Consider the following 9918-nt stretch of genomic DNA (forward strand, 5'->3'; position numbering starts at 1 on the left):
ACACATCCAAGGGTTATTCTGCAGGCATCAGGCCCTGCTGGGAACAAGTCTTCCCCAGGAGGCAGCCCCTGCATTGCATTTCATACGTGGTGATTGAGGTTTATCCTTATAGTAAGCCAGCCTGAAGGGCCAACAGCATTCAAGACCACTAAAACAAAAGGATGCACATAACCCACAAGGAACATTCCTGGAGCAGAGAGCCCGGGTGATCTGGAAGATTATGTCACTAAGCCCAACAAGACAACTTCATCATAAAGCCATCATAATAAGTTTGGAAGTCCACCTTATAAACAGAGGCAAAATGGGGAATCAAAGAAATATGTGCATATGTGAGCATAAGAAACATCCCAGAAAATGAATTAAATGAAATGGAAATAACCAAAATACCAGGTACACAGTTTAGGGGAAGAATGGATTATCTTCATGAGAATGCAAACAAAGAGATAGTAATCATTAAAAAGGATATAGGAACCATAAAAAAGAACCAGTCAGAAATTATGAATACATATTTCACTCAGTATAATATTATCAAGGTCCATCCATGTTGTCATAAATGATACTATGTCATCATTTCTTATGGCTGAGTAGTATTCCATAGTATATATGTACCACATCTTCTTTATCCAATCCTCTACTGAAGAGCACTTTGGCTGTTTCCATGTCTTGGCCACCGTGAACAATGCTGCAATGAACATGGGTATGCATGTGTCTTTATGTACCAATGTTTTTGAGTTTTGGAGGAATATACCTAGTAGAGGGATCGCTGGATCATATGGTAGTTCTAGTCTTAATTTTTTGAGGAACCATCATACTTCCATAATGGTTATACTACTTTACATCCCACCAACAGTGAATGAGGGTTTCTATTTACTTGTTATTACCTGTCTTGTTAATAACTATTCTAACAGGTGTGAGATGGTATCTCATTGTAATAGTTTTGATTTGCATTTATCTAATAGCTAATGAAGATGAGCATCTTTTTATATATCGGCCATTTGTGTTTCTACTTTGGAGAAGTTTCTGTTCATGCCCTCTTCCCATTTTTTTATTGGATTGTTTGCTTGTTTGTTGCTGAATGAAGTAAGTAAATCAGAAAAAAACTAAGAACTGTATGATTCCATACATAAGTGGGACACAAGTTTGAGACTCATGGACATAGATAAGAGTGCAGTGGTTACCAGGGGGAGGAAAAAGGTGGAGAAGGAGGAGAATGGGAAAGAGAGGGGCATAAAGAGAAACAAATATAAGATGACGGAGGATGATTTGACTTTGTGTGAACATTCAATTATATTATACAACATAATTGAATGTCCAAATGATGTGAAGATGAGGGTTTTTTTTAAATCTATGAACTCTAGTTGAACAATGTCACCCTGTTAAAATTAATTGTCTAAACAAAAATAAATAAAATAAATGGAAAAAAAATAAAGAATACAATATCTGAAATAAAGAATAGACTTGAAGGAATCATCAGCAGATTAGATGAAGCAGAGGACTGAATCAGTGATTTAGAGGACAAGATAATAGTAAGCACACAGCAGAGAATCAAAAGGAAAAGAGAATGAAAAGAAATCAGGAAAGTCTAAAGGAGCTCAGTGACAACATCAAGTATAACAATATATGTATCACAGGGGTATCAGAAGGAGAGAGTGAGCAAGGGTAGGAGAATCTATTTGTAAAAATAATGGTTGAAATGGGGGTAGTGAACACACAATACAATATACCAATGATGTATTATAGAATTGTACACCTGAAACCTGTATGATTTTATTAATCAATGTAAACCCAATAAAGTCAATGCAATAATTGTTGATTGAAAAATTGAATGGCAGAAACATTTCCTTATCTGGTGAAGGAAAAGGTCAAACAAGTTCAGAAAACACAGAGAGCTTCAATCAAGATGAACCCAATGAGGCCCACATTAAGACAAATCATAATTAAAATGCCAAAGATTAAAGACAAGGAAAAAAATCTTAAAAGCAGCAAGGAAAAAATAGTTACCTACAAAGAAGCTCCCATAAGCTTGTCAGCTGATTTCTCAACAGAAACACTTTAGCCAGAAGGGATTGCATGAAATATTCAAAGTGTTGAAAAGCAAGGACCTACAACAAAGACTACTCTATCCAGCAAGGCTATTATTTCAAATTGATGGTGAAATAAAGAGCTTCACAGACAAAAACAAACAAACAACAACAAAAAAAAACTAAAGGAGTTTGTTATCATAAAACCAGTATTGCAAAATGTGTTAAAGGGCCTGCTTTAAGATGAAGAAAAAAAAAGAAGAAATTGAGAAAGAAAGGAAGTAGGTATGAAGAATAAAATGGCAGTAAATAAGTACCTATTATTAATAACCTTAAATGTAAATAATTTAAATACACCAGTCAAAGAATGGATAAGACAACATGACCCATATATATATTATCTACAGGAGACCCACCTTATAACAAAATATACAGACTGAATGTGAAGGGATGGCGGGAAAATACCATGCAAGTGGAAATTTTAAAAATCTGGGGTATTAATACTTCTATCTGATAAAATAGACATCAAAACAAAGGCCACGACAAGAGACAATGAAGGTAACTACATAGTACTAAAGGGATCAATGCCACAAGAGCATATAACTGTTGTAAACATATATGTACCCAACATAGGAGCACCTAAATATATATAGAAAATCTTGATGGACATTAAGAAAGAGATCAGCAGCAATACAGTCATAGCAGGGGTTTTTAACTCCCCACTGTCATTAATGCATAGATATTCCAGATGGAAAAATCAATGAAGCAACAGTGACTTTAAATGACTGTCTGGATCTGAAAGATTTAATTAAAATTTTATCCCAAAGCAGAATACACATCATTCTTAAGTTCACAAAGAATGTGGAATGTTCACAAAGATGTGTTAGGTCACAAAATAAGTCTTAACAAATTCAAAAAGATTGAAATCATATCAAGCATCTTCTTTGACAACAAGGTGTGAAACTAGAAATCAACTGCAATTAAAAAAATATGTGGAGGCTAAATATACTGCTCACAAAAATTAGAGGATATTTAAAAATGAATATGAAACTATAAAATATCCCCTAAGTTTTGTGAGCAGTATATATTATTATTAAACAATGAATGGGTTAACAATGAGATTAAGAAAGAAATCAAACATTACCTGAAAACGAAAATGAACACTCATGCACAGTGTGCAGAGATGTGTTATAGAAACCTGTATAATTATGTTAACCAATGTCACTCTGGTAAATTCAATAAAATAAAAGAAAATGAACACACAACTCAAAATCTGTGGGACACAGTGAAAGCAGTCTTGAGAGGGAAGTTTATAGCATTACATGCTACCTCAAGAAGCAAGAAAAATCTCGAAGTCTAACCCTACACCTAAAAGAAATAGAAAAAGACTAGCAAACAAAGCCCAGAGTAAGTAGAAGGAAGGAAATGATAAAGATCAGAGCAGAAATAAATATCACAAAGGCTTTAATAAATACAAAAGATCAATGAAACCAAGAGCTGGTTCTTTAAAAAGATAAACAAGATTGATGAAACTTTAATCAGTGTCATCAAGAAAAAAAGAGGTCCTACTAAATAGTTCTGTTGGTTAAAGCATCATCCTTATATACCAAGCTTGCAGGTTCAATACCTGATCAGGGCACATACAAGAGACAGCAAAGAATACATAGAGAAGTGGAACAACAAAAAGATCTCTCTTTCCCTTCCTTTGTCTCTAAAAAGGGTAAAATAAAAAAATAAGATACAAAAGAAGTAACAACTGACATCACAGAAATACAAAGGATTGTAAGAAAACACTATGAACAACTGTATACCCACAAATTGGACAGCCAGGGAAATGGATAAATTCCTACCATCTTCCAAAAATGAAACAGAGAACCTGAATAGACCAATTACAACTATAGTCCCTGGGTTGCAAATGAGATAAGGTTCTGTAGGTTTGAAAATGTTTAAGTATTTATATGCACAGAGAGGTAAAAATAAGCACTATGTTAAGACAAACATCTAAGTTGAATTTAATAGGTAAATGTACATGTTCCACCTTTCATTCAAATTCATCTTAAGAACAAACCTACAGAACCTATCTCACTTATAACCCAAGGACTGCCTGTAATAAAATTGAAGCAGTAATGAAAAAACTTCCAGCAAGCACAAGTCCTAGACTGGATGGCTTCACAGGTGAATTTTATGAAACATTCAAGCCAGAGAACTAACACCTATCCCTCTCAAACTGTTTCAAAAATTTCAAGAGGAGGAAAGACTCCTAAACTCTTTTTACTAGCCCAGCAATTTTCTAATACCTTTACTAAAATCAGGTAAAGATGCTACAAAGAAAGAAAATTATAGGCCAATATCCCTGATAAGCATAGATACTAAATCATCAACAAAATATTAGCAAGCTGGATTGAGCAATACATTAAAAAGAGCACACACCATGATTAATTGGGGATGCAGAGTTGGCACAACATTCATAAATCAATAAACATGATACATCACATAAACAAAATGAAGGATAAAAATCACATGATTATATCAATACATGAAGAAAAAGCATTTGATAAAATCTAACATTTATAATAAAAAGTTTCAACAAAGTGGTAATAAAGGGATCATAGCTCAACATGATAAAGGCCATATAGGATAACAAAACCACAGACAACATCATATTCAATGGGCAAAAACTTAAAAGTGTTTCTCCTAAGATCAGGAACAAGACAAGAATGTGTTTTAACCACTCTGATTCAACAAAGTAGTGAAAGTCCTAGCCACAGCAATCAGACAAGAATAAATAAAAGGCATCCAAATTAGAAGGGAAGAAGTAAAACTGATTATTCACAGATGACTTGATATTGTACATAGAAAATGCTGAAGACTCCACCAAAAAACTATTAGATTTACACATGAATTTGGCAAAGTAGCAGAATACAGAATTAATACTCAGAAATCAGTGTAATTTTTATACTCCAATAGTGAACTCAGAGAAATTATAAATCAATTGCATTTACTATTGCAACAACAACAAAGATAACGTAACTTGGAATAAATTTACCCAAGGAAGTAAAAGACCTGTACTCAACTATTTATAGGATACTGAATAAAGAAATTATGGAAGATACAAATAAGTGGGAACATAAACCATGTTCATGGATAGAAAGAACATCATTAAAATGTTCATAGTACCCAAAGCAGTCTATGGATTCAAGGAAATTCCTATTAAAATACCAATGGTATATTTTACAGATCTAGAAAAATATTCCCAATATTTATATGGATAAAAAAAACAGACCTGAAATAGTTTCAGCAATCTTGAGAAAGAAGAACAAAGTTGGAGGTATCACAATACCTGATATCAAATTATACTACAAGGTCATTGTAATCAAAATAGCCTAGTGCTGGCATAAGAACAGGTGTATGAAGAAATGACGGTGTGGGAGATACTCCTAATCTCTCCCCTTGAAATTTCAACAAATTCTACAACTATACACAGAGAAAAAACCCCAGATGAACCTGAAATATACACACACCAGACAGACAAAGGTATGATTGCGTGAGAAGGCAGGCCAAAGATACAATCTGTTCACGGAAGAAAAAAGCCAGAGGACTGAGTTTTTCCTCTTCCCTCACTGATCTGAGGGAGGGAGGCATTGTTAGTGCAAGCTTTGACTCAGAGCCAGGAAAAAATGAGGCACGGAGGGGAAGGAGTGGAAATAGGCTGGCAACCAAGACTGGGAACAAGGCTGTTTCCCAGCGTCTGCCGCACCCATTTGTGATTGCAGGTGCTGAGTGCCCACAAAACCTGGGGAGTGCTCCTAAGAACTGTGCATGCAAATAGCGAATGGAGATCTGCACACGGGGTGCTGAGGTGTGCTTGATCTGCAATCTGTGCCCCACCTGCTCCTGAAGCTCAGCATTGGCTCACAGCACGCAGTCCCTGCCCTGCCCAGGGCTCCGATTTGAGTTCTTAGAGTAGTATCAGAGGAGGGACCAGGTTGTATCACCCCAACCTCCGGATCCTGCATTGGTCCCTTTGGTGTGCGAACAATGGTGGTGGCAGATCCCCTCAGCTGGGTGTCCAGGTTGCTCTCTCCTGTGAGAGGCAGGGGTGCCCAGGGAACTTGATCCCCTGCTCTATTGGGACATGAGAAGGGGTGCTGGACGACCTCTAGATAGCCATTGCTAGAGCCATAAAATTGCAAAGCCCTAACAACAAGCCCCTCCTACCAACATGACTGCAGCCTTGCCTGCATCATTACCACAGCAATGCCTCAGCAAAACTCTGCCCAAGAATCTCACAGAGGCAAATCTTGTAGTACAGTGCCTCCTGCCAGAAAAATGAATAACTTACCTCTCAAAACTGGAAAAAATACCTTTCCCCCCTGCTTTTTCTCTTTTTCTCTTTTTCTTCTTTCCTTTTTCTTCTCTTTTCCCCATTTGAACGTCATTATCATTAGTTGTTATATTTTTTATTCTTTATTTTTGCAAGGGTTTCATTTCTGACACTTTCTCTTTTACTCCTTTTTCTCTCTTCCTTCTCTCTCTCCTTTATTTTTCTCTTTGTTTTTTCCTCTCACCTGAATGTCATTTTTCATTAAATTATTATATTTTGGACTCATACTTCTTTTTGTGGCATTTTGCTTGTTTTTTACTGTATTTCTTCTTTTATAAAATTTTCTTCAGTTTCTGCTTTTTATTATATGTAGTTTTTTGTTCTACTTATTATTTATAGAATTTTAATTTTTTCATTGTATTTTTTTAATTTTAATTTTTATTGTTTATCTCTTGTTAGTTTATTAACAATACCACTTTCAAATGCCATCAAGGAAAAAGAAATTAAATATGGATATACAAGGCAGAAACATAGCTCACATAGATGATGAAAAATCTCCAGAAAAACATCTCAATTACATGGAAACTTTGGACCTAAAGACAGAGAATTCAAAATTGAAGTTCTAAAAATACTCAATAAGATAATAGAAAACACTGAAAGGCAATTTTATAAGCTCAAAAAACAACTTAATGAACAAAAAGAGTATTTCACCAAGGAAATTGAAACTATAAAAAAGAACCAAACAGTTGAAAAACTCAATACACAAACTGAAAAGTGAGATAACAAGCTTAGCTAATAGAGCAGTCCAGATAGAGGAGAGAATTAGTGACATTAAAGACAGGCAACAAGAGATACTACAGAGAAAAAAAGAGAGAGACTCATGGATTTAAAAAAATGAGAAACCCCTACAAGGATTGTCTGACTCCATCAGAAAGAACAATATAGGAATAATGGGTATATTAGAAAAAGAAGAGAGGGAAAAGATAATGGAGAACATATTTAAATAAATAATCAGTGAGAAGTTCCCAAACCTGTGGAAAGAGCTAAAGCCTCAAATCCAAGAAGCAAACAACACCGAGTTACCTCAACTCAAACAGACCCACTACAAAGCACATTGTAATAAAATTATCACAAATCAGTGACAAAGAAAGAATACTCAAGGCAGCTAGGGAGAAGAAGAATATAGCATATAAAGGAAGGTCCATTAGACTATCATCAGATTTCACAGCAGAAATTCTATAAGCCAGAAGAGAGTGGATTCCAACATTTAAAGTACTGAATGAGAGGAACTACCAGCCAAGAATACTATATCCATCAAAGCTATATTTCAAATATAAAGGAGAAATGAAAATATTTATGGACATACAGAAGCTGAGGGAATTTATCATCAGAAAATCCCCACTACAGGAAATACTAAGGAGAGTTATCTGACCAGGTACAAAGAAAACAAAATAAAACAAGTAAAAGCTCCAACAAGACTACAATAAAAACAAGGATAACACTGGGGAACAAAATTTTTGTTGCATCCACAAAAACACTTGTTCTTACCGAATTCGAGTGTGCTGATCTCAAATCTGGCATTAGTTTTTCTCTGTAAGCTACAGGGTTTTTTTGCAATTCAAGATTTTATGTTTTCATCTTATTATAAAATTTTCAACATTTAGTTTAACATAACGAAGTAGAATGCCTTCTTCGGCATCATCTTTGTGAAAATATAATAGTTTATATAATGCAGTAAATACACTAACACACTAAAGGATATGATTGCATCAGAATTTGTCTATAATTTCAAAATAGAACATATTAAAATACTTATTTTAATCATAAAATGTGCGCAAAACTTATTTAAATTCTATTCAGAAAAAAATTTGCATTTGTAGCTCTTGCGTTTTTGTACTTGTTGAGGATAATCTCGTTTGATGCTCCAGCAGTATTCTGTTCATCACTAACAGCTCCAAGACTTTTGGGAAACTTATCAAGGTGACCGTTCAGGAAATGAATCTTAATGGTTATGTTACATCCAATGTCACAGAAAGCCAACAGTATCCATTGAACCAGAAGTTCACAGTGTTCTGCTTTTTTGTTGCCAAGGAAGTTCTTTGTAACTGCCACAAAAGACTGCCATGCTGCTTTCTCCTTCTTATTCATCTTCCTGGCAAATTCTTTATCCTGTATGAGGGTTCGAATTTGAGGTCCATTGAATACACCTGCTTTTATCTTCTCGAAAGACAAGGCAGGAAAAGCAGAAGTAATATGTTGAAAGCATTCACTTTCTCTATTCAAAGCCTGAACAAACTGCTTCATTAAGCCAAGTTTGATGTGAAGTGGGGGAAAAATGATCCTCTCTCAATTAACTACAGGTTCATTCACAATATTTTGCATCCCTACTTCCATAGCTTCATGTTTCGGCCACTCCTTTTGTGTCCAGTGTTTCTCCCAAGCTCAGCTGTCCCACAAACACAGAAAGCAAGGATACTTTGTGAAACCTCTCTGTTGTCCTAGCAGGAAATTTACCATTTTAAGATTCACACAAATGATCCAGTTATGCTCCTCATACTTCAGAAAGTTGAGGACAATTTTTATGTCATTCTTACTAAGTCATTCAATTCTGGTTGGCTAAACTGCTGAGGGGTTAATGACTGCTTGGCATCAGAAGAAGACCCTTCAGTTTCTACAACCATTTTCTCATGCATCTTTTCAAAATACACTTGATCACCATGTTCACTTTCTTCATCCGTAGAAGAAATAAAACTATTGCAAACTGGAACCAGGAGTGCCTCAGAGTGTGGGATAGGTTGTATTGCTGAAGAAATACTAGGGTATGCGACCATATTACGTTTTTTCTTGCTGATGCCCTTTGTATGGATCAGACAGAAGTAACAGTCACTGCTGTGGTCCTTAGGTTCATGCCAGACCATGGAATACCAAAAGGCATTCCTTTTGTCCAGTCATGAAGCATTTCCTCACAATTATGACACACAATATGAGGAGCCCAATTCTTGTCTTAACCACCAAGAGGAACTTGAAAATAGGCAATATATGCACGTGTTGCAAATGATGAAATGATTGCGCCTTTGACGTTGAAGTGTGTCACAGCCACATATGTAATAGAAGGTGTCAGGACTATTCTTAAATTTATGCCTACTCGAAGAAGCCATGATTCAATCTTGAAACAAAATAAGAAGGTGTTTTTTAATCAGATAATAACTTTTTACATTTAAAGACAACTAAGATTATGTAAAAGTGATGTTTATAAAACATTAATTGCCTTGTGGTTATGTTCAATCCAAGAGTCGTTGCCTTTTAACTCCAATTTAAAAACCAGTGCATGCCATTAACTATAACAAAAAGAAATTAAAATTGCATAAAAACTAGAGCATGCACCAAAAAACAGATCTCAGATTTGGAATCAGCAGTGCAGACGTATATAGAAACAGTTCTAAAACCTCATGCAACAGAAAATGAAAAAAAAATTGTTCCCCAGTGAATCTGTGACAACAATAACATAAAAGAGGAGAGGATAAAGATCTGCAGTAGCAAATGAGGATGAAGTGCAGAAGAACTCATAAGATA

Source organism: Saccopteryx bilineata, chromosome 11, assembly GCF_036850765.1.
Source record: "Saccopteryx bilineata isolate mSacBil1 chromosome 11, mSacBil1_pri_phased_curated, whole genome shotgun sequence".
NCBI lineage: Eukaryota > Metazoa > Chordata > Mammalia > Chiroptera > Emballonuridae > Saccopteryx > Saccopteryx bilineata.